Genomic DNA, 25,370 nt, shown 5'->3' on the forward strand with positions numbered 1-25,370 from the left:
CATCCTGTGGCAGGTGTAGGCCCAGGTTCCCTAACTCTGACCCATGCTTTGCAGGCTCTGCACAAAGTCATCCCAGAGGTCCTGGATGCCATGCTGGGGAACCTGCTGGCAGAGTCCCCAGACACAGACAGGCTCCACTTCATCTTGGAGGTGAGCCCCATTTGACCGTAACTCTTTGGAAGACTGGTAAGGAGAGACTGGAAGATCCATTTTCTACTCTGTCCTCCTAGCTGGGTCCCCAGTGGGCTGTCCTTGGTTGGGGAGCTCAGTGCAATGCAGTGTGAGGTCCTTCCTTCTTGAGGGACAGAGGAAGGAGCTGGGACTTCAAGCCAGAGCTCTGCCTGGTTCTGCTGAGCACTAAGCACAGGGCTCCTGGCTGTCTTGGGGAGTGAGAGTCTGAAAACCCACCCTTCCCCCACCCCTCCAACACACACACCCCATGAGATTTGGGAGACGGTTCTCAGAGAAGAGGCACAGGCTCCTTCCTAGAGAAACAGGAGGATCCCAGGGAATCAGCCCTTCCCTCTTATCTGCTCTGAAATTCCTGGGGGGATTGTGTTCTCAGTCACTCTCTACATCCCCGCAAGGATTTTTGTAGCAGGGAAGGGCCGAGGGTTCAGTCTCCTTTCTGGTGAACTGTTCAGGAATCAGGAGTTCTGGAAGGATGGGACCAGCCCCGACCCCAAACATTGTCCCAATCTAGAGAGACGCTGAGAAGCTGTGACCTGCAGGGTACAAGCTGCGTCCTGGGGGAAAGAATCCCCTTCTAAAGCTCTGCCATCAATGACTCAGCTATTCCCCCCTGCACAGAATGTCTCAGGCCCCTGGGGCTGGGGGCGTGGGGCTCATTTGCAAAGCAGGTGCACCTGGCCACTGAGTCTGACCTGCCTCCTCTCCCCACAGCATGTCAACTTGTGGGTCGTGTCCAGGGTGTCGCAGGAGCGAGCCAGGGCTATCAGTAGCAGCACAGCCCTGCTGAGATACACAGTCACCCTCCCTGAGTTTGACGTAAGAGAGCTCCAAGCCCAGCTTGCTGGCTCCAGGCGGAGGCAGGCTGGCTCCAGCGGGCTGCAGAATCTGCTGCTGCCGGGGCTGTGGCTTAGGAGGGTTCTTCATGGGGAGGCAGAGTGAGAGCAGGGACTGAGCTAGGCTTGAGTCAAGTTCTTCTTGTCCTGGTTCAGTGTTGTCCCTGGGCCTTTAAGGGGACCATGCTCCAGCCCCTGCTTGGCATCCCAAAGCAGCTCCGGGCTCCCTTGGCAGCAGAGCAAATGAAGGGTCGATCTCAAGCTCCTCTCCCCCAGCATCTCCTGCAGAGGGGCTAAGGGGAAGGAGCCCTCTGGCCCAGGGGAGCTGAGAGGAATATGCTGAGGGAGTCCCCTCTCCTCTCCCTTCCATTAGATCTCAGCTGAGTTCCCTAGGATGGGTCACCATGTGGCCCAGCTGGCTCTATTTGTCAGCGATCCAGACAAGGACATCAGCCGGCAGGCCAGGGAGGGGACTTACCGGCTCTACCAACTGCTGCTCCAACAGAGGGGAAAGGAATCCAGCTGGGACATGGAACCCAATAGGGGACTATGAGTGACCACAGGTGGATAATGGGACCCCAGACCAGTTCTCTCAGACTGAACCCAGCTGGAGGACAAGTCTCTCTCTGCCTCTGTTCTTCTCCACTCCACTGTGCAGCCACCAATGGGATTGGAAGGACACAGACACTGCAACCAGAATGAGAAAAGTCTCTCTCTCTCTCTCTCTCTCTCTTCCAGGCCTGACCATACATGACGCGGAAGATCTCTGGTGCTATGACTGGCACCAGGACAGAAGGCTCTTGGGCTACAAGAATACAGCCAGAGTTGGGGAGGTAAGGACACTGTGCCAGGGCATGAGACAGCTCAGGGAGTGTGGCTGGCTGGGTTCCCTGCAGCGGATGCCTCCTGGAGACAGGAAAAGAGCCCACTCCTTATTTCCAGCTCAGAGTTCCTCATCCAGCAACCAGTGGGACAGGCTGGTGCGAAAGGTCCCACATTGGAACCTCGCTAGTTGCCGTGATTTGAGTGTCTTACATGGCTGCATTGCTACGTGGCATAAGGAGGATCCCCGGGTGGGTGAGTTAATATAGGATTATAGCTCTGGGTGTCTCTGTACTCCTTGACCTCCTGGCTGATTGCCAAGTTTCTGAGAGGAGAGCCCTGAGTCAGTCAGTCACGATTGCTTGATCAGACCCTTGTTTAATTCCCTGCACCCTGTAGAAGCAGAGAAAGGAGGTGGGCTTTGCCCAATTCCATTGCCGGTCAGGAAGCAGAACGCCCCAACCTGGGAACTGGGTAGGGGACATAGGGAGCTCCAGAGCCAATATGGAACACATGCGCCCCCCTCATGTCTCCAGACCCGGCCAGGGAATGGCAGAGTATCTGGACCTCAGCCACTGTTCCAAAGAAGCACATTGTCACTGAGCCAAGTTGCGGCTACTTGCGGCACAAGTAGAAAATCAAGGAAACCCCCCCCACCCCCGTCTCACAACTGTGGTGAGAATATCCAAACCTTCGAACACACTGTAACACAGTGCCCCCAGCCTGGAGTCAAAGGTGAAATGTGTGATTTCCACAACATCACAGAGGAGGCCTTGGAGTGGCTCCTGGATCGAGAAGGGCATCTACAGAACGCTCCTCCACAGACGTCCCGTGAAAGAGATTGTGTGAGCTTGTCCCACCTCCCACAAGCTGAATTGCTGCAGCGGAAGAAAAGTCTCCGAGGAGCGTCTGGGATGGGGACTGGGCCATGAGTCTCCTTGTCCTTGTCAGGCTGCAGGTTGGATTCCCCTTGAAGAAACCAAGGAGCTGCAGAGGCCATAGCCAGCAACTAGAGAAATCACTTAGCTGGGGGAAGAGACCTTTGGTCTGTCATCTCCAACCCCCTCACCCCCCACAACACACGCACACTCCTCTAGCCGCTGAGGTGCAGGAGATCTCTCTGCTGGAAGCAACACAGGGTCCCCTGTGGTCTCTGTGCCCTGCACAGCAGAGTGGGCCTGCTCACACACATTAGAGATCCATTTCCAGCCCATCCTGGCCCCTGCCATAAATTGCCCTCCTGAAAGAGCCACTGGAGGCTTTGGTCCCTAAGCATCTGCGACCTTTTAATAAAGGGGCTTCCCTGAGCCCTGGGAGCCTGAAAGCCTCCTGGGGAATGAAGTGCCTTGGCCACAGCAGCTCTCTTCCCCGCCCTTTGGGGCACTAGAGGCCATTGTACCGCCGGGACTTGGAGCCTGGCTGTGGGCAATCTGCTCGAGCCTCGTGTCCTCTTGGTTTTAGGTCTTTGGAAAATTCTTCTCCATCGGGCAGAAAAGATCCTTCCTGCAGACAGCAGTGCTGGCCATCCACGACCCCCTACTGCGTGTCAGCCAGGCTGGGCTGGTGCTCGTCTACTCCCTCCTGGGGGAAGCCCAGCAACTGATGGGGGTCACGGTAAGCAGCTGCAATCGACTCAGGAGCTTGGGGTGGGGGCTGGGGCCTCATTCCCATCCAATCGCCATTCGCTGGCCTGGTGGCAAGGAGCCTAGTGGGGACTTCTGGACTTCATGGACTTCTCTTCTTAGGATGTGGTGCTCTGCTATCACTCCTGGGAAGGACAGGAGAGTCCCTTAAGTGCCCTCTGGGAACCTTTCCTGCCCCACAGAGCTGCACCCATTTCCCCATAGCCTAGTGTCCATGTCACCCGAGCCACCATCGAGAGTTACTCCCTTCCCTGGCATCCTGGGAGGCCAAGGACTGACTGGTGATGGCGACTGAGCAGGAAGGGCTGAGGCACATGGGCGTGGGAAGCTGGTCTTGCTGCTGGTAGGGCTGGACCTGCTCCCGAGAGATTGGGAGGATTCAGTCAGCCGGGGCTGCTGACCTGCCCCGTTCCCCAGGCCTGCCATCCTGTGTCTTCAGCTTTTGTCACTGGGGTGACTTGGGGAAAGGTCTCAAGCTCTCCCCATCCCACTTAACTGCTGCCAGAATCCCTCCTGCCCCCCGCTACCCTGCTAGAGCCCCCTCCCTGCCCTACCTGGGTGGGAATGGAGGTAGGGGTGGAGGAGAGAGTTCTACGAACTTGAGCGGTGTCCCCAGGTGGGTTGGAGGTGGAACAGCTGTCAGGGGCACGGATGGGGAGGTGGCAGAAGTTCAGCCAACAAGGAGGGGGGTTGGCACTGGAGGTCACTAGAGAGGACAACAAGCCTCCATCCTGGGGGTCGGGAGGGTGAATCCACCACTCAGACATGAGCAGCTGCTGGGTGGAAATGATGGTGCTGGTTCCAGGTGCCCTTAATCCTCCCTGATCCCTGGGGAGTGTCTCCGTCTCTGACATGTTCTCATTCCCCTGCAGCACGAGGATGTCACAGCCAAGGTCATGTGCCAGCTTCACATCATCAGGCACTTGCACCAGATGCCCGAGGCGCTGCAAGGGCTGTGGCTCGTCTGATGCTCTGAAAAGTTCCCCTCCCTGTTCAGCAAGTCCCGCTCCCTGCTGCAGGTACTGCTCTGTCTCACTGTAAATGGGGGGCTAGTGGAAGAGGAAATGGAGGCCCCTGGCACTCACAGAAATTCTCTCCCCTCTCTGTAGAGCCAGGTCCTTCCCTCGGCCCCCCAAATTCTTTCATCTGGGGCAGGAGCCCTTTCCCTCACACCCATACCCCTCCCCTCTTTCCTTGATCTCACCCCCATCCCATCCTCCGTGCTCCCAGGTAGAGATCTTCCTGCCCCATATGGCGCAGAAGGACCTTTGTGTCAGAGCTACAGACTGTCTGCCCAACTGAATATCAGGAAGCTCCACATTTGAGGAGGTGAGGATGGGACAGAGGCTCAGGGCTAGCTTCATCTCCTGCCCTTTATTCTTCCTTTGGCCCTTCTCTGGGCTCTCAGAGTCTGACATGAAGAGGAGCCTCCTCCCCCCATGTCTTCTAGGCCCTGGGGTGTGTGATAGCCTCCCAGATAGGTGCAGTCAGAAGCTGAACCACCTCAGGGAGCAGTGGGGGCAGGTCCCTGGTCCGAGGAAACCAAGCAGTGGTAGTTCTCAAAGAGGCTGAGAGGGAAGACCCCGCTCCCTCATGGAGGTAAGAACCATTGACTTCTTTGGGCATATGGGTTTCTTGGGGGAGAAATGGGATCTCTGCTGCATAGCCTGGGTGGGAGCTTCCCCCATCCCTGGGACAGAGACATCTCCATCAATGTGCCACCCTTGTTCTTTTCCTAGCAAGAGACTCCCCAGAGAACGCCTCCTCAAACCTGTTCTCCTGGGAGCGTTTCTGGGAGGAGGCTCCCATCCCTCAGTCTCCAACTCCATCATGCAGTCTCTTTCACCTAACATCTCCGCTCTCCAGCTCCACTTCCCGCAGCAGGACAAACGGACCTTCAGCTCCTAGAGAACAGACTCTGACCTCCTTCTGATCAGCAATGGGGTTTCACCATCCCCTCAGCAAACCTGTCAGCTGGGCTGGACCGGATTTGAAGGAGGAGGGTATCTAAGAGGGTGGCTTGGCATATGGCTGCCTAGCCTGGGGCTAGGCCAAATTGATGACCAAGTGAGCCCCACCTGAGAGGAAACAAGGGGAAACAGCAGCAAAAGTACAGAAGCAGAGCGAGCTGTTCAGTCGACGGCCTTGGGCCAAAACCTGGAGTCCAGGGTAGGACTGGATTCTCTCATGGTCCCTAAGGAAGGGGACATAGAAGACCCTAGAAACCCAAGAAGGGCAGGGCGAGCCGAAATCAGGCTGAGAGAGAACTCCCCACGAGAGTGTAAGGCCTTGTTTCTGTTCAAGACATTTTTGGACTTTGGAAGGAGCACGACCCAGGAAGGAGTGGAGTAAAGGCCAGTCACCTGGTTGGAGGGCTGAGTTCCCAGCCAACAAACTGCAAGAGTGAGTATCAGCGGGGTTGCTAGCCCAGCTAGAAAGCGGTGACCCGAGGCCTGGACAGCATCTAGCGGTGAGTGAACTCTGGTACACACCTGCTTCCATTCTGGAAACAGCCTGGTATTGGAGAATGGGTGGGGAGAGCAGGGAGGTGGGAGGGGTTCCTGAGGCTGGGGTGGGGAGGAAGCTGTGGGGCTGGGAGCGGAAGGACATGGCCCAGCTTGTGGGAGGGATCCTGCTGGCTGTGTCTGGAGCCCTGTGTAGCCTCTTCTGTGGGAAGTTCCCATGGGTCAGTGGGGCCTGAAGCTCTCCTGCTCCTTTGGTCTCTTTGGGCTTCACAGGAGATGTCTGGTGAACTGCCCTTGGACTCTGGGCCCAGCACCGCTCAGAAATTATTCGCTACCTTCAGAGAGACAGGGCACAGCTCAGCCTGTTGGGTAGGCTGGAGACTCACACTTCACTCAAACACACAACCCTGAGGTGCTTTGGGAAGCACAGTAACAAAGAAGAGATTGAAGTGAAACTAAGTAAGAGAAAGAGACAAATTTCAAACAGACAAACAAAACACAACACACTTTGTAGTGACTTAAACTGAATCTTAACAAGTCACAATCTTTGCCTTAGCAGTTTCCAGACTAACATCTCAGCTTTCCTAATAGACCTTCTTTGATGTCCCTGTAGGGTAGAAAACTTCTCTGTCGAATCCTCTGATTTGATTGCTTCGTCTTCTGGTTTCAGACCCTCTGTTCTCCTTCTGGGCTGCCTGGACCCTGACTGTAACATCTCTCTGGCCCAGCCTCTTTACACAGACGTGTGCTGCAGCCAGGCCAGCGCAGGGAGCAGTGGGGACAGATGATCTCATCCTGTCAGACCAAGAAACAAGGGTCCCATTGAGGCTTAGATGGAAGATCCCAGGCATCTCCTGGAGGTAAGAACCATCCACTCTTCCGGGCACTTGGGGCTGTTGCAAGAAAGAGGGGACTCCTGTTCCATAGCCTATTTGTCATCGTGACTGTGTTTTTTTATTCTCAGAGGATGCGGCCGGGACCCTGGAGACTGTTTTGTGCAGGAGGTTTGAGCGGGGAGAGATCACTCACTGTCATGACCCATGGGTCATTAACCCGGGTCTGCAGGGTTCCTGGGAGCAGCCACCCTCCAGCACGCCACCTGGAAGCCTACGAAAAACTGCTTACCTAGGACTGACGAAGTCCAGACCCAGTTTGAGGCTCCTATTGGCAGAGTCCCAGAGCAGCTAATCGGCCCCCAGGACATCCTTAAACCAGCAGCAGGAACAAGAAGCTGTCTGAACACCCGAGCTGCTCCCCGGCTCTGGACCGTGTGTTGCTGTTCCTGCTCCCACTCCCCAGGCTTGATTTCCTGGCATGCGGACTCGGGGTGACTCATCTGACTTGAGGTGCTGAACACAATTTGGTCTTTTGCTTCTGCTCTTCCAGTGTCCTGACCCAGCTCACTCTCGACTCCTGTCTCGTGAGTGTGGACTCTGCCTCTGACCACTAGGTCTGGCTGCCCATGACCCGGCCATGACACTGACTTTTCTGCATTTCCTCCAATGCCCTTTTCTGCTCTCCAGCTCTGCTCTCCCAGCAAGACACACCGATCCCTTGGCTCCCAGAGTCCTGCTTGCCTGCTAGTCAAGGGCTCAGGGGGAGAGCTTGTCTTGCCCCCTCCCCCACCACAGCTGCTTTTCCTCGGGGACTCTCCCTAGCGCAGAAGAGAATCCGTCCTGGCAGCAATTCAGGAAGTCACAGAAGGGACGGTCTGCTCAGCTCCCTCTGCAATGCCACTGCCCGATACCATTACGAGTGGGTGCCCAGTGACTGCGCCGGCAGCTCCTTGAGAGACTGCTGGGGGCAGGGTAGTCGTGTTTCCCGGTGACCGCGGGAAGCCATGCAAAGAGTGCGGCATTGAGGAGACTCTCCTGCTGTCCCAAAGGGTTTCTGTTCTCCTGCACGGTCAGACCGTGGGGCCAGCTGGCAGAATGGGGAAGAGCTGGTTGGTGATGAGTCGGAGGATTCACCATAGAGGTGGCAGCAGCTGCAGATCCTGGAGTCCCTGCGGTCGGGTTACCATGCGTCCGGATTTTCCCGGACATGTCCGGATTTTCCCGGCCATGTCCGGATTTTTGGGTTTTAAATCGCCCTCCGGGAGGAATTTGTAAAACTCTCCAAAGGGCCAGGATTTCCCTCCCAATGCAGCACTCTGGGGCTGGTGGGGGGGGGAGCTGCGCGCTCTGCGGGGGAATGCGACACTGTGTCTGGCTCCGCACCCCAGACACACTGCTCTGAGCAGCAGGGTATGGGGGGCTGGAGAAGGGGCATGTGGTCCCAAGGGGCAGTCAGGGGACAGGGAGCAGGAGGGGTTGGATGGGTCAGGGGTTCTGGGGGGAGCCTGTCAGGGGGTGGGCATATGGAGAGGTGTCGGGGGAGACAAGGGACAGGGAGCAGGGGGGGTTGGATGGGGCAGAGGTTTGGGGGCAATGTCAGGGGCAGGGAGCAGGGGGGGTTAGATGGGTTGGGGGTTCTGTGAGGGCAGTCAGAGGAAAGGGAGTGGTTGGATAGGTGTGGGAGACCCGGGGGTCTGTCAGGGGGCGGGGGTGCGGATAGGGGGCGGGGCAGTCAGGGGACAGGTAGGGGGGAAGTTCTAGGGGGGCAGTTAGGTTGGGGGGGTCTAAGGAGACAGGGAGAAGGAAGGCTTAGATAGAGAGCAGGGTCCTGGGAGCGGGTGATCAGGGGACAAGGAGCAGCGGGGGTCGGATGGGTTGGCAGTTCTGGGGGCGGGGGGCAGTCAGGGGGCAGGAAGTGGGAGGGAGTAGATAGGGGGCAGGGCTACAACTCCTCCCCCCCCCCCCAGGAGCGTCCTCTTTTTTGAAAGTTCAAATATGGTAACCCTACCCTATGGGCCCAGCCTCCATTCCTGAGAGTTCAGGCGAACCTCCCCCTGTTCTCAGGGAGTCTTTGGCTTTCGCGGCTGGGCCTGCCTGCCGAGACAGAGGACTCAGTGTTTCCATCAGGCTGCTCAGTTGCAAATGCAGCCACCCAAAGACGTGAAGAATGGAAGCGAAAGAGCAAAGCTGGACCCTCCGCTGAGCTCCTGCAATCAAGTGAGCTCAGCCTGGGAGAGACGAGGGAAAGCTCCAAGGTGGCTGCAGGGAGCCAGGGGAGGAGAAATAAATAGTTCATGATGAATCCTACGGGCTTTGTCTTGTGTGGTGAAGGGTTTAAAATGGGTCTAGTTACTATCACATTCAACTTTACAATCGCTGTGTCTGATTGAAGGGCAGGTCTGGAAAGGTCAGAGGTCACTCTAGGAGCTTCAAGTCTCAGATTCTGTCCCTATTGCCTCCTTTGACCAGCTGATCTCATCCCAACACCTCCCTCAGGTGGTCGCAGTGGTGAGCTCTTTCCCTCTTTTTCTGGAGTAGCCGCCAGCATGGGGACAGGATACATGTGGCCAAGGAAATGGAGAGGCATGGGGGTCACTTGCAGAGGCATGCAGAGAACTTGCAGAGTTGCCTGTTAATACAGCTCCTATGGGGGAGCATGGTAGGGTACCGTGCACTCAGGGGCACCATTTCAAATTTTGGTGGTGACGGGGAGGATAATTTCACCATGATTCAAAGGGCTACTTCGGCACCTGAAAACTCTAGTGTTTTGGCAGATAACTTAGCAAAGAGCTGACAGGAACACTTGCCAGACTGCTTTCCGGGGAAGACAGGTATAAGAATGGATCCAGGGAATGGTTCTGTATCTCTGAGCTGTTTGGACACTTTCAGGGAACATTCCAGATGCAAGACAGAGATCCCCAAAGTTATCCTGGGTAACCCTGAGAGACTTCTGGAAAACTAGCAGATCCCACATCTCTGCTGTCACTTTGCACTGACAAACTTGGACTGTCCGAACCTGTTCATGTATTTTACCTGCTTTAACCTCTCAATAACTTTCATATATAAAAGAAAGAAAACGAAATAAATGACGTAGTTACACCGATATAGGGTCGTAATGTAAACCCAGCCTCAGAGTTGTCCCATTGAAATGGAATTATTCATAGCAGTCATTAAGGTGAAACATGCACGTAAGTGTTTCCAGGGCCGAGATTAAGGCCACAGCTTATGAGAGGTGCAGACGCAAGAAGAGAAGAGCTGTGCAAAAACTGAAATACCACTTGGAACTTGGCCCAAACAATGCAGCATGACAAATAAACTCATCTTGTTATACAGTAATAGAGCTGGTTCCAAATGGTTTTACACTCACAATGCAACCTTTGAACTGAAAATGCCACTTTGGATTACATTGATCATTTGAAAAAAGTTCCCTTTTTAAAAAAAACATTTTGGATTTCTCTGCCCACTTGAGAGAGAACGTGGAGTTTTTCCCACCAAAACTAAACAAAAATTTGATCATTAAAAACATTTGCAAATAAGTTTGAAGAATATGGGGGAGGGGGGGAAGTGGTTTCTTCTTCAATTTTCATGACCTTCCCCACGCCCGCTATTTTTGACCAGTTCTAATTTTGAATAAATGTCTGTCTGTCCATGAATGATTAATTAGTCTGCTACTGAAACATTTACAAACAACGGCTCTCATCAGGAGCCCTGAGGTCACATGATGCAGAGAAACACCCAGGCCTGCGGGGTTCACATTCTCAGAGACATAAACCGCCCCAGGACAGGAATGTCACACACAGCACAGCGGGACTGGCCCGGGTTGGTGAGGTGCATGTTTTGCTGTTGCTGGCAAATTGTGCTTTTTTGAGGTGTGTGGGGGGGGAGTTATATTTGAAAGGAGTTCTTCATCCTCTCCCACTCTCAGCCAGGGGTGCCGGAACAGGGGGGACCAGGGCCCACCACTTTTTACTGGCCATAACTGTGAGCGACTGGATGAAGAGGGAGAGAAGGGAGCGGGTGCGGGGGGGCGGGGTTTGGGGACAAGGGGGGGCATGAAGTGGGGGCTCAGGGAGAAAGGCGGCAAGAGGGGGGGCCTCGGAAAGGGGCGGTTTGAGGGGGCCAGGGGTCAAGGAGAAGGGATGGCACAGGGGCTAGGCCACAGTTTGGGTGCCAGCAGCCCCCCCCCCCCACTTGTAGGAAGCTTTTGCCCATCCTGCCGTCGTCTCAAATAAATTTGTTACAATAAGAAAACTTTGAGCAACAAGGAGACTCAGAGACCCACAATAGAACCGCTAAAATCCTCACCCACCCCTGGAGCTGGGCAAACAGAATTTTCTGGTCACTGGCAATTCCAAAAAAAAAGATGGAAAAAAACTGGTTTCAGGTTGAACAAAACATTTTTCCAAATTTTTGATGAACCAAAAAGCTTTAAAAAAAAAAAAAAAAAAAAGACCCAGGAACATTTCAAGGGTTGTAACATTTTGAATTTTTAAAATAAAACTGAAGGACATTTTTAAACAAAAAATTGTTTCAAAGTGAAAAATCAAAATGGTTTGTTTGGAAAGTGTCTAAACGAAATGCTTCGACTTTTTAACAACTGAGGGGAGGGGCTGGACGTGAACAATTCAGCAGAATGGATATGAATTCGCAAACTGCTGAATCTAAAATAGGTTTAGATGAAAAGTTTCGCCCAGTCTAGTCCCCACCATTGAGGGGCATCGTAGGAGGGATCAGCTCTTCTAGCTAGTTCCCCAGCCCAAGTCTGTCTCCATTTAATGGGTCCCTCCCCCCACTCCGGTTTAGGGTTGCCAATTTTAATTGGACGTATTCCTGAAGATTTTATCACATGACATAATCTTTAATTAAAAATTAATCTTTAATTCCTGCAGACTCCTGGTCATCCTGGAGGATTGGCAATGCTACTCCAGTTTCCTGGGCCACACCCGTGTCCCCACCTAATGGATCCCTTCCTCTGGGTTCCTGGGTGCAGTGTCTGTCCTCCATGAGCAGGTCTCCTTCACCATTCTCCAGGGCTGGGTCTCGATTCCTGTTTCTAATTCCCTGGGCCTAGTCCCCATCCCTGTCACATACTGCGGTGAGCTCATATTCCTGTGAATCCTGCAGACTTCCAGGCTGCTGGGACGGATGAGTCAGCAGCTTCCTGAAGACGAGTCGAGAGTAGGCAAACACTTTCCCTCTACCTTTTCAAAACCCACATAGGTATAGTGAGACCAGGACCCCCACCACCCCCACCACTCTATGCACCATGAGATGATTCCAGGACGCTGGCTCTGAAACAAAAGAGAGAAAGACCCCATGACTAAGGGACTCAATTAAATTATCCCACTGCTTCCATGAGGATCCCAGAAGATGAAGACGTTCCTGGGATACAGGAAGAGCTGAGTTGGGTCCTGTGCACATGGGCAACACTCAGAGCAGCGGGAATGAGATCTCCAGGCTCATTATCCCCATCGGCCAACCTGACGGAGGGAGAAAGGTGAGCCCGGCAAAGCAGCCCCTGTTCCAGAGTCTGGGAACTGGGATTTTTAAGATGCTCCAGGATGGGGTCCCTCAGGTCTTAAGGTTAGAGGGGAAGGTTATGATCATCTACTCCAGTGTCTCCTGAAGCGTGGGGAAGGGCTAGCCATGGTGGGAAAGGTGGGGTTTGAAGACGAGTACATGAAAATGGGGGGGTGGGGTCGCTAACACATTGCTGACGGGTGAGGGGTACGATTGGTTTCTTTGCCTTGAGGAGGGGGCTCAGCTTTTAAAAGTTTTGGGAACAATAATTTAGCTCCCCCACCAGCATCACCCCAGAAGAGCTCTGATGGGATGGCAATGATGCACCCAGAGCCTTCTGCTGGGGTGGGTGCCCACAGGGTGGCAGATTTCAGGGTTAACACCCCACTGAGATGCCTGTTTACCCAGTTCAGGTAAATTGGCGTCACATTAGCTATCCTCTAGTCATTGGGTACAGAAGCGGATTTAAATGATAGGTTACAGACTACAGTTAGTAGTCCTGCAATTTCACATTTGAGTTCCTGGTCCTGGTGACTTGTTACTGTTTAGTTTCTCAATTTGTTCCAAAACCTCCTCTAATGACACCTCCATCTGGGACAGTTCCTCAGATTTGTCACCTAAAAAGGACAGCTGAGGTTTGGGAATCTCCCTCACACGCTCAGCCATAAAGACTGCTGCAAAGAATTCATTTAGTTTCTCTGCAATGGCATAGTGCCAGCTGCGGTGTGGACAGACCCCAAACAGGCCTGCTAACAGATGGGCTCATGATGCAATCACAAAGACAGACTGCTGCCGACATCAGGGCATCCTTGCTGGAATATGTGAAAATATATGACTGGGATCAAACAACAGGTCATCAACTGACTTGTTTTCTAAGCCTCCTCTGGGCACATTTTCCAGCTTCCCATCAATCGCAAAGGGCTTTTTTAAAAATGCCATTCAGCTGTAAGTACCTAAGACTGGTCACACTGGGTCAGATCAATGGCCCATCTAGCCCAGTGTCCTTTCCTCCGATACTGGCCAGCGATAGGTGCTTCCCATCAATCGCAAAGGGCTTTTTTAAAAACACCATTCAGCTGTAAGTACATAAGACTGGCCACATGGGTCAGACCAATGGTCCATCTAGCCCAGTGTCCTGTCCTCCGATACTGGCCAGCGGTAGGTGCTTCCGAGGGAATGAACAGAACAGGGTCAGTATCGAGTGATCCATCCCATTCACTCCCAGCTTCTGGCAGTCAGATGTCTATGGACACTCAGAGCATGGGGTTGCATCCCTGACCATCCTGGCTGATAGGAACTGGTCGAGCTATCCTCTGTGAACTTGTCTACTTCTTGTTTGAACAGAGTTATACTCTTGGCCTTCACAACATCCCCTGGCAACAAGCTCCACAGGTTGACTGTGTTGTGTGAAGCAATACTTCCTTTTGTTTGTGTCAGACCTGCTGCCTATTCATTTAATTGTGTGACCGCTAGGTCTTGCGTTACGTGAAGGCATAAATAACATTTCCCTCTTCACTTTCTTGACCCCACTCATGATTTTATAGACCTCCTATATCCCCCCCTTAGTCGTCTCCCCTCATATGGAAGCTGTTCCATATCTCTAATCATATGGAGATAGTTGAAAACCCCCATTATTATTGGGTTTTCTGCTTTTGTAGCCTCTCTAATCTCGGTGAATTTCACAGTCACCATCCTGGTCAGTAGTATATTCCTGCTGCTAGATTCTTATTCTTCAAGTGTGGAATTCCTATTCTTAGAGATGCTAGGATACAGTTGGGTTCGTTTAAGATTTTTACTGTTCTTTACTCTATGCTTTCCTGGACACGTGGTGCCCCTCCCCCGCCAGCGTGACCTAATCTGCCGTTCTTTCAGTGCTGATGGTCCAGGGTCAAACCCTGCTAACGGCTCAACTGGGGTTTGGTTATTTGATCCCACCCAGATCCCACTGAAATCCCTCTTGGGATGTCGTCTGGGCCATCTCTACTGTACCCCACTTCTCATGGCAGCCCCAGGCACTCAGCATTTGTGACTATCAGATGTGCATCTTTAACGCAGATGGCCCCACTAAAGCCAGACAGATCTGAAAGCTTTGGCCAGTCTCCCAGCAGACAACACTTGCTTCCACCCATCACTAATACACAGAGTACATAGCACTGACTGGTGCGTCGGCCTGAACTCGCTATCTCAGACGCCAGGGACCCAAAGCCCTGGGAATTCACAGAGGACTTACAGGTTGTTGAATTTGGTGCCATTGGCCCATTTCCAGAGCTGCCCAGGGTCCCTCTGGAGGCCAATCCAGTAGTCAAATCTGCCTTTATAGCACAGCACGAAAGCCTCAAAACAGCAGAGGGAGAGGTGGGTTCAGAGCACAGGCTCTGTGCACCAGAGAATCACAGGGATACACTGAAGGGCTCTGTTTTCAGGGAAGGGCTGGGGATTTTCGCCTCCCTCTTGCCCAGCTCTTTGTAATTCAGTATTAACTTTCCTATCCCAAACCTCGCCTCGCCTTACAGAACAGCTGAGCTCCCCTCCCCATCACAGGGGAAGGGGAAGGAAAGAGCCCAGCTGATCTCAATAAGGGATGCTGGGAAGGGCCAGGGATGGGAGAAGAGCCACCAACTCCTCAGCCAGAAGGGGCCAGGGCTAAGAGGAGCCCCCCATCCTCATCTGGCTACCCAAGAGCACTGGCTCTTCAAGTCAATCTGGGATCTCAGTACCCCTTTGGCCCCATGCCACCCAGAAGACACTCAAGCCAGCCTAGCCTGAGAGAGGGGCGGTCTCCTTTTGAGAGGGCTGACAGCGAGTGATCCCCGCAGTCAGACACGGACACTAGAGGTGCCCCGAGCCAGCCAGCCAGGCCTGGCATTCAGCAACTGGAAGCTCATTTACTCAGAGCTGCTCCTCGAGCCCAGGTTCTCCTGCAGCAGCTGCTGAGCCAAGACCAGAACGTTGCAATTCGAGCATCTCTCACCATTTCCTGCTCACTGTTGATCTCAGCCAGGGAGGCGCTGAGCGCAGAGCAGTAGGTCAGGCTGTAGGTCCAGTTCCTTTCGGCCTCAGAGAAATAGTAGCATTTCCCTTGGTATGCGATACAGCAACGGGCCCCGGTTCAGCTGACGGAAGCTTAGGTCTCCACACTGAGAATGAGACAGCGACACATGGTGTGAGCGAGACCCGCCACCCGCCAACGAGGAGAACAGGGGGAGATCAGCCCCTGCGCCCCAGGCTTCTGAGATCCCTCGAACCAGGGTGGGTACTGAAAGGCTGTGAGGGAGCCAGGAGGACGCTGGGAATCCAACCCCAGAGGGGGGTTATCTGACTCTGCTCTCCCTCTCTTGGGTTCACATTCAACAGGAATGCAGCTGACAAGCAGCTCATGCCATGAAGCCCAGGACAGAGAGCTGGGCCCAAGCTCAGTGTTACAACACGGGGTGGGCAGAGAGCCACATAGGGAGGGGACAGTTACCAGGGGGCCAGCAGGGGGGCAATAATTAATGGGTAGGAGATTAACTTCAACATGATTTGCCAGGTCTAGTACCCCAAGGAGTTCTGCTAGCCTGGACTGCTGCCCCCTCCCCCTGCTCTGCGCTTTGCTTCCCTGGAGAGGCAGGTTGAGATGAAGACGGGAACAAATTCCCTTTCCTTCAGGAGACCGAACGCCCGCTGCCCGGCCTGTCCAGCGCAGCCAGCCAGGTTCACGGTCACCACAAACAGCTGCCATCTGCGCTCGCACACGCTGTCTGTGCAGGCGGGGACGTCAACAGCGAGACGAGACCCTGCCCTGCCGAGGTCACCAATGGGTGGGTTTCACACTGCGTTAAGGGAGGTGTCGGTACTGCGTTCCACGGCTCCTTTCAGTGACACGCCAGCAGCTGCCCAGCACTGGGCACCACCCGGGGATGCAGGAAGGCCAGGCTGGCACCTCAGGGCGACACGCTGCAGGCAGAGGGCCCAGCTCATTGCTGCCCTGCACCGTCAATCACCCCCACTCTGCATGGCTATCAGTGACCATGCCTGGGGCCCGGCAACAGTGACTTGGACCCAAAGTGCTCAGAGATGGGCCGGGGGGAGCTAATTTCAGTCCCGACACAGAGAGTGCCCAGGTGCAGGGGTCTGGGAGGGAGCAGGAGGAGGGTCTTGGAGGAACATCCCCCAGGAATCCTCTGTCTCAGGGGCAGAAGCCAGACAGGCCAGGAGGAGAGACTGACTGTGGTGGCTCCAGGGGGAATGGGATGTGCAGAGAGGGGGAAGGGAAGGGTGAGAACTCACCTGCCAGGACAATGATGAGAACTAAGAACATGGTTGCGAGGGCGACTGCGAGCACAATTGTACATTTCTTGTAGTTATATTTCCTGCAGTTAGGACAAGGATCTGAAACAGAAAGACCCGTCAGGCAGGGCCGCGAGGACACGTCTCCCCCACGGCACCAGGGCTGGAGCTGCCTTAGAACAGTGGTTCTCACCCACCGGTTCGTGTACCCTTGGGGGTAAGCAGAGGTCTTCCACGGGGCACATCAACTCATCGAGAGATTTGCCTCATGTTACGACAGGCAACATAAAAAGCACTAAGTCAGTACAAGCTAAAATTTCATACAGACAATGACTCGTTTATACTGCTCGATAGACTATACATGGAAAGGTACAGCGTTGATAGTCCAATTGATCTATTTCATAATTAAATACGCAACAATGAGAGAGTCAGCAATTTTTCCGGAATAGTGGCTGTGACACTTTTGTATTTTTATGTCCGATTTTGGAAGCAAGTAGTTTTTTTAAGTGAGATGAAACTTAGCAGAGTGCAAGACAAATCAGCCTCCTGACAGGGCGACAGTCGTCTGGAAAGGCTGAGAACCACTGAACTCAAACATGCACCGTTCTGTCGATTGCTCCTTCCATCAGATGCTCTGGGAGAGGAGCCCGGAGGGTCAGGCAGGCTGGGGCTGGCAGAACAGCCCCTCCTTCCCCTCAGCCCAGTGCCCTCCCCTGGGCACTCCCAGCCAGGCTGCCAGGAGGCCTGGTGAGCTCAGGGGCACAGAGATAAGGACCCGCATGTCCTGGTGGCAGTTGCTCCAACTGCCCCCCCACCATCCCCACCCCCATTCTGCCCCCTGCCGAGCGCTGGCTGGGCCCACACTGCCGAGTGCCCCTGTCCCCACACACTGGGGTCTCACACTGGCCATACACAGCAGAAGGGGGGAGAACGAACCAGGCCGAGATGGGCCAGGGCTGTCACAGGGGGTCTGACACACCCAGCCCAGGAGGGCCCTGAACAGCCCCACGGCCACCGCTGTGTCTGCCAGACAGCAGCTGTGAGCCAGGGATCAGTGCCCTGAGAGCCCCTGGGGGTGATCCAGTCCCTGCTGCCCACAGACGGGGGGTTGCTGGGCACTCGCTGCTGCCACTGAGAGCCTGGCCCCATGTGGGGCAGCCTCAGTGTCTCTCTCCAGCCTGTTCCCAGGCAGCGACACCCCATTACCTGGCTCCCCTCCAGTCTCCAGGTGTCCATTGCACTCAACAGGCCACTCCTGCAGCGGCTCTTCGCTCCCAGCAGGTCCAGCTGCTGGCCCCCCCATTGTCTCTCTCAGCCACACTCAGGCCGCACACTCTGCTGGAGACGCTGGGCTGGGGTCAGCTCCTCTCTGTGACTGGGTCCGATTCAGCAGCAGCGAAGCAGAGCTGGGGCCGGGGTCCTGGCCCTGGCTCCCCGCACATCCTGCTCCGGACTCTCCGGCCGATCTGAAAGTCGAGACGGACCCAGCAGGACAGGTCAGTGTGGGGGGAGGGGCACGATTTGTGGTTTCTCGTTCCCTGCCCAACAGCCCAACCCCCAGCCAGAGGCGGTGCCAGGATGATTGAACCCCCTTAAACGCCATCGGCCCCTCCATCCCCCAGGGCTTCAGAGACCTGATCTGCTAGGGACCCCACCCGCCGCGCACCACCCCCGCGTGACAGGCACCCAGCTGGGGTTGACAGGAGGAAAAAGCCCTCCCTCCCCACACATACCTCCTGCAATCGAGAGCAAGTCGAGAATCCTAGCAGGAGTGGGGAGTTGGTGGGCAGGGGGAGAGAACCAGGATGGATTGAGTAAAATCAAGGCAATTAAATCACCAAGTCCAACGCCTCAATTGAAATGATCAATTTTAATCAACTTATCAATTTACACTTCAGTAATTTTCTAAGGCCAAGTGCCCACCCAGTGGGCGACAGAACCATTAAAACGTCATGTTCAAAACTTCCCCCACAGGGGGGTGGGGAGGGGCGGGGAAATTGTGGGAGTGGCCCTTTCCTTCCCCCTTTTTCATTGGGAACGCAGGCAGGGGCAGGATGCCTGTGGGAAGCCCAGCCTGGGGCCTCCCAACATTGCGGGGGACAGGGGGCAACAGTGCGCTGATGCCCCGCCCCCCCCCCAGCTTGGGGCCATGGGAGGGGAAGGACCCAGGTAGCTCCATGCTGCACACAGGTGCCCCATCCCCAGCGAGCAGAGCAGAGGGGTGGGGAGAGCCACCAGACACCTAAGACAGGCCCTGCCCCCAGAGGAGAAGAAAGGGGGAAAAAGAGAGCCCCCCCAGTCCAGAGAGGAGAAAAAGGGAGGGGAGGCACCCCCCCCCTGCAGCCCGGAGAGTAGAGGAAGAGAGGACAGATGGCCCCCCCAGCCCAGAGAGGGAGAAAGGGGGGGGACAGAGGCGGGGGGGGTGAGACATGAGAGAGGACCCCCCCCACACTCAGAGAGAGGGAGGGGAAAGGGGGGAGTGGGGGAATAGAGAGCCCCCCCAGTCCGGAGAGGGGGAATGGAGACGATGCCCAGCCCACGAGTCGGGGTAAGGATGGAGGAGGGTTCGGGGGGGTTCCAGCCCCTGCCCCCCCCGTCCGGCGCTCCCCCCACGAGCCCAGCAGGGGTTGCACGTGTCTCACCGGCTCAGCAGCGACTGTCCGCGCCTGGAGCCTCCCCGTCCTCTGCGAGGCTCCACCCCTGCTCTCCGGGGCCCTTTAAAGCCTCGCGCAGACTCCACCCCCGCCCCGCCCATCCTGGCGCTTGTGGCCAATGGAGAGAGAGAGAGAGAGAGGGGCGGCCGGAGATGAGTTTGTCCCGCAACCCTGCAACCCGCCCAGCAGGGGGAGTTTAAACCTCGGTCACATTTTACTGGAATTCATTAGCCAGCTGCCGGCTTCCACTGAGAATTCCCTCCCCTCCCCCTCCCCCTCCCCCTCTCCGGGCTGGGGGGGGGAGGCCTCTGTCCCCTGCCCCTCCCCCTCTCCGGGCTGGCGGGGGGGAGGCCTCCATCCCCTCCCCCTCCCCCTCTCCGGGCTGGTGGGGGGGAGGCCTCCATCCCCTCTCCCTCCCGCTCCCTCTCCCTCTCTCCGGGCTGGGGGGGGAGGCCTCCATCCCCTCTCCCTCCCCTCCCCCTCTCCGGGCTGGGGGCGGGAGGCCTCCGTCCCCTCTCCCTCTCCCTGTCCCTTCCCCTTCCTGGCTGATGGGGGGAGGCCTCCGTCCCCTCTCCCTCTCTCTCCCCTCCCCCCTCCAGGCTGGGGGGTGGGGTCTCCGTCCCCTCTCCCTCCCTCTTCCCCTCTCCAGGCTCGGGGGGTGTCCTGGAGTCCCTGGGCGATGCTCTGGAGCTGCTCCCCATGAAGCCAGGCAGGACTCTGGGGCAGTCTCCTCTCTGGGAGCAGCCTGTCTGCAGGACACCCAGCTCACCCGGCTCCACCTTCCTGGGTCGGAGCATTCAGCATCCTCTGCCCCTCCGTGCGCTTCCCCCAGCGAGTCCGCTCAGGCGGGGTCTTGGGGAAGCCAGAGGGTCCTGCCCCCCAACTCCACAGTCAGATGGGACTCAGCCAGCCAGTAAAACAGAAGGTTTATTAGATGCAGGAACATGGTCTAACACAGAGCTTTCAGGTGCAGAGAACAGGACCCCTCAGCTGGGTCCATTTTGGGGGGCAGTGAGCCAGAGAACCCCGTCTGCACTTCACTCCATGTCCCCAGCCAGCCCCAAACTGACTCCCCCTCCAGCCCCTCCTCCTCTGGGCTTTGTCCCTTTCCCGGGCCAGGAGGTCACCCGATTCCTTTGTTCTTCAACCCTTTAGCTCTCATCTTGCAGGGGGGAAGGGCTCAGGCCATCAGTGGCCAGGAAACAGGGTGTTGGCCATTGTCTGCGTCCAGACCCCTGCCCACACCTGCCCTCTAGGGCTCTGCAAAGATCATACACCCTTCTCCCACCCTCTAGATACTTAAGAACTGCTTAGGGGAAACTGAGGCACCCCCACACTCTTCAGAGGAAACATTAAGAACAGTCCCACTTCGTCACATCTCTCCCCCCTTCGAGATCGAACTGAGCGGGGTCACTTTAGCTGGTGACCTGGGGAACTTCGAAGCCACCAATGTTCCCATGGATGCCCCAGCATCTCTCCCGTTCCTTGGTGGGATTTACCCCAGAGCCTTCCAGTTTCAGGCCCTCCCTTAGGTCGGGGGTGGTCGATAGCACTCGCAGGCCACATGTGGGAAGGTTTATGCGGCCTGTGCCCTTTGGCCACCCCAAAACCCCCGGGGGTCAAACTGGAATCGGGTCTTCTCCCAGCGCTCCAGTCTGGAGGCCTGCAATTCGGGCTCTCTTGGTTAAGAGCCCCCCTCTTGACCTGGGCCACATACCGTTCACTGACACAACTCGCATGGAGACATTCCTTTCTCAACAACCTTGTCTCCCCAACAAGCTGGCCAAACACAGCCACTTGGTTAGAGGACTGTTTAACTTTCTTAACAGCTTTCACTCCATCTGAGACCTTCTCAAAGCTCTCCACCCTGGATCTTTCAACAGGAAAGTCAGTGGCTTCATTCACAACAGAACATTTCTGGCTGTTAGGAACGGAGACTTTCTTGCTTAAATCACTTTCACACCCTTCAGTGGCAGTAAACTCCTTGCAAAGACTCCATGAGGATTCCTTTCCCTAGGGCTTGTCTCTGCGACAATTCACCCCTCACAGAAATTCTGCCTTTACCCTCTCCACCGAGGGCTTGCTCTAGAGGAACACTTTCCTGAGCAACAACAGACTCTTTCTGGGTCTCACTTACGTCCAGAATCACCTCTGGCCCATCAGGCGGATTCCTACCCAATCCCCTTTCAGGCAAACTGACAGGCTTCCTAGATAAAAGGTCAGAAGCATTCTCCTTCCCTTTGCCACACACTAGGAACAGGCAAAACACAAGCAGCAGACTTGTCTGGGCTCTGGGATTTTACAGAGACACTGACTGGATGCGACCTAGTTACAGGGCCATTCTCCCGAGCAGATCCAAACTTAGGACCCTTCCCTTCCTGGGCTTTAGCTGAATCCAGAACCAGCTCTGAGACGACTGCATGACCCTCAACCATCACAGGCTGAAAGGCCCCTTCTGTCTGCTCCACAGACAAAGAAGAGCCGGACACACTTTCTCCTTTCCCAGACCCACAGCTTGGGATCTCTTTCCCCTTGTCCCAGCACACAAGGCTGGTCACAGACAACTGCTTGGAGATCAGGGTAGCTCTCTCCCTAGGCAAGTCAATACCCCTGACAGACACAGGCATGTTTCCTTCACTGTCACAATTCTCCACCCAGCTAACAGGTAAGGTCCAGGGACACTCATCTTCCACTCTCCTCGTCTTCCCACCCTGATGACTAGACAAAGCCATCAGCTCACAAGGCTGCCTAGGCTCATCCAGACTTTCCTTACCAAGCACCTTGCCACTCCCAACAGATGCCCTGCCCTGCCTGTGTCTCCCCTCACTCAGCTGGGGTCTCAGCTTCCACTGTGCTCAGCACTGCCCTTACTGTCCCAGTGGGGATAGGCAGCAAGCTCGCTGCTTTCCTCACTGCATCAGAGCCAGTGTGAGCCCCCTCTCCGGTGTGCAAGGGGGTGGGGAGCATCTCTCTGTCCCACCCAGCCCCAGGGGGCTGGTTACAGGCAGGCAGGTAGCCTGAGCCTAGCAGCTCCTCCCTGCTGCCAGCCAGGTCATCTGCATTTTCACTGACCATTTCCCTCTCCGCCGATTGGTTCCCTGCATTCAAATTCAAACCCTTGGCAGTTACAGGAACAGGGCCTGGATCCTGTCCCAAAGAGACACAGTCACCCCATAACAGGGTCTCACAGCTGATATCCTGGAGAACGCCAACGGCCAGCCAGCCCGACCCCTCCTGGGTCTGCACAGGGATCTGGGCCATAGGCAGGGTGAGGGGCTTCATCCCTGGGACCCTCACCCAGCCCCTCAGCATCTGAGGCTGCACTACCCAGGGCCTGACAACAGTTCTCTCTGTCCCAGGACCTCGCCGTCCCAGGAATGTCTCCCCATTGACCGTCACCTTCCGCTCCCACTGGAGGTCTGAGGGGCCTGGCCCCAGGAAACTTCACAGAGACATATAGGTTGGGGTCAGGAGTGGGAGCCTGTCCACCTCCCCACCCATCTGGCTGACGGAGTCTACGGCCTTGGGACCCAGCAAGGGAGCTAGACACTGGGGCTTTTCCGCAGGGTCCCCCTGGTTCAAATCGCCAGCCTGCTCAAAGGCAGTGAGGTGGGCATCCACATCCCCCCCTCCTTAACCAGGGGCAGCAATTTAGTCTTGAGGCTCCCTGTGGAGCTGGCACCCCAGGGTCTATCCCCACTCACCCCTGGGAGGCCTAGGCCTCTCCGCTCCCCCACCGCCAGTTCATGCTGCTGCTGCTTCTGCAGCTCTTTCTCGGGCTCTCGCTGTCTCTCACGGTCCTCTTGCTCTCTCAGACTCAGCTCCAATCCCATCCTTCTCCGATCCCCTGATGGGGAACCCGATCGTGAAGAGCCTCGTCTGGTCGGGGACAGGAGTCTTGGCGATGCCTAGCTACCTCTCCAGCTGCTCCCAGATACTGCTTTAGCTCCATTTGGGGTCAGGAATCTGTCCCTTAGAGCGGTCATCCTCCTCCAGCTGCACGATTAACTGTGCTTTGGTGAACTTTCCAATGCTCAACCCCCTCTTTCTGCACAGGGTTACAATGTCCTTCTTAAGGAGACGGTGACAGGCCATCACTCCGCTCTTCCCAAGTTGTTGCGGACTCACAGGCCTGTGTGCTCTCAGCTCCCCACGGTTTCCAGGGAGAACCCCTGATGTGCCAGCCCTTCTCGAGGTCACCACCTCTTTGCCAGGGTCGAGCTGCAGACTCCTCCGCCCCTTGGACCGCTCGCTGCAATTCCCAGGGGAACCCTGTTACTGCAAAAGTCCTTCTCTCTCCCAGGGCCAAGCCACAGGCTCCTCCGCCACTGAGACTGCTCACCACAGTCCCCAGGGGGACCCCATTACTGCACAGACCTTCTCGCTGGTCACACACTCCCAGGGGTTAACCGCCCCCTGAAACCGCTCCTCTCTGAGCCTTCAGCACACCTGGTCCTCGTCAATCCCCCTTTGTGTTACTGCTCCTCAGTCACTTAGTGCAGGAAGTGCCATCCATGGGGTGCAGTACATCCCACTGCTGCCACCAGTTCTCACGGAGTCCCTGGGCGACGCTCTGGAACTGCTCCCTATGAAGCCAGTCAGGACTCTGGGGAAGTCTCCTTTCTGTGAGCAGACTGTCTGCAGGACACACAGCTCACACAGCTTCCACCTTCCTGGGACTGACCTCGGAGCATTTAGCATCCTCTCTGCCCCTCCCGGCGCTTCCCACAGCGAGTCCACCCAGGCGGGGTCCTGGGGAAGCCAAAAGGTCCTGCCCCCCAACTCCGCAGTCAGACATGACTCTCAGCCAACCAGTAAAACAGAGGTTTATTAGATGACAGGAACATGGTCTAAAACAGAGCTTGTAGGTGCAGAGAACGGGACCCCTCAGCTGGGTCCATTTTGGGGGGCAGTGAACCAGACAACCACGGCTGCCCTTCACTCCACTCCCCAGCAGCCCCAAACTGGAACTCCCTCCAGCCCCTCCTCCTCTGTCCCTTTCCCGGGCCAGGAGGTCACCTGATTCCTTTGTTCTCCCACCCTTTAGCTCTCATCTTGCAGGGGGGAAGGGCCCGGGCCATTAGTTGCCAGGAAACAGGGTGTCGGCCATTCTCTCTGTCCAGACCCCTGCACACACCTGCCCTCTAGGGCTCTGCACTGATCATACACCCTTATCCCACCACCTAGATACTTAAGAACTGCCCAGGGGAAACTGAGGCACCCCCACACTATTCAGAGGAAACATTAAGAACAGTCCCACTTCGTCACAGTTGCCTCACTCTGAATGTCACTGATCCCCCAGTTTAGAATGCGTCTCCCTGGCCGCTTCTCCTGCTAATTTGAACCTCAGGGAACACATCAAAGCTCTCTCCTGTCCCCCACAGCTGCTGGGTTTGGGCCACTGCCAGGGCCCTCTACACCGGGGTTAACATCTGGATCCTGGCCAAGCTGGTTCTAGCCCATGTGGCCAACCCCCAGTGACCAAAAATCACAAGTCAGAGCCCCCCAAAACCATCAGATTGGCTTAAACAAGATGAGATTTTGAAAACAACTTTGGGTTCTGTTCTTGATCTCCTGGTGGTGGAGCCTTTAGGGGTCACCTTTTCAAGCTTTTCTCCCCATCCAGGAGGGCTAGAACAAGAAAAACTTCTGACAAAAATGGCCAACCCCGCCAAAATCTTCTACCAGAATCAGAAAAAATTAGTCCAGAATGATTGAAAACAGAACAATTTTTGGTTTTTGAATTTTCCAGGAAGACAGTGAATGTTTTTTTATTAAAGCCGACACTTTCCAGAAAAAGTTGCCTTTAATCAAACACCCAATTTTTCCTAAAAAAAAAAAAAAAAAAGTCAATGGAACCATTTCAGTCCACTCGTTACAGCTGCTCTGAAATCCCCCATCTCACCCACCCCAGTTCCCACAACCTCCCCCCCCCGCCCAACTCCAGCCCCTGCACCCATTGCACACACAGCTGTGCCCCCTGCCTGGCCATAGGGCCCCTTCCCTGTCCCCCCCAAGAGCAGCTGCAGCAGATCCCAATCAGGGGATCCACACAGGGACCAGCCAGCTGCACCTGCTGCCACTCAGCCCTGCATGGTCTGTGTTTAGCCTCTCCCCGTCCCGGGCAGAGAAGTGC

At 55.6% G+C, this 25,370-nt stretch overlaps 1 long non-coding RNA gene across 1 annotated transcript; it reads right to left on the reverse strand.

Annotated features, from left to right (window-relative positions):
- Nucleotides 1-15,288: 15,288 nt before the first annotated feature.
- On the reverse strand, nt 15,289-17,949 carry LOC141998181 (uncharacterized). The gene is made up of 3 exons (XR_012641803.1): nt 17,787-17,949; nt 16,581-16,682; nt 15,289-15,448 (listed from the first exon to the last, which is right to left on the reverse strand). It is a non-coding gene; the product is annotated as an uncharacterized LOC141998181 (long non-coding RNA).
- Nucleotides 17,950-25,370: the final 7,421 nt, after the last annotated feature.

This window comes from Natator depressus, chromosome 14 (assembly GCF_965152275.1).
Source record: "Natator depressus isolate rNatDep1 chromosome 14, rNatDep2.hap1, whole genome shotgun sequence".
Lineage (NCBI taxonomy): Eukaryota > Metazoa > Chordata > Testudines > Cheloniidae > Natator > Natator depressus.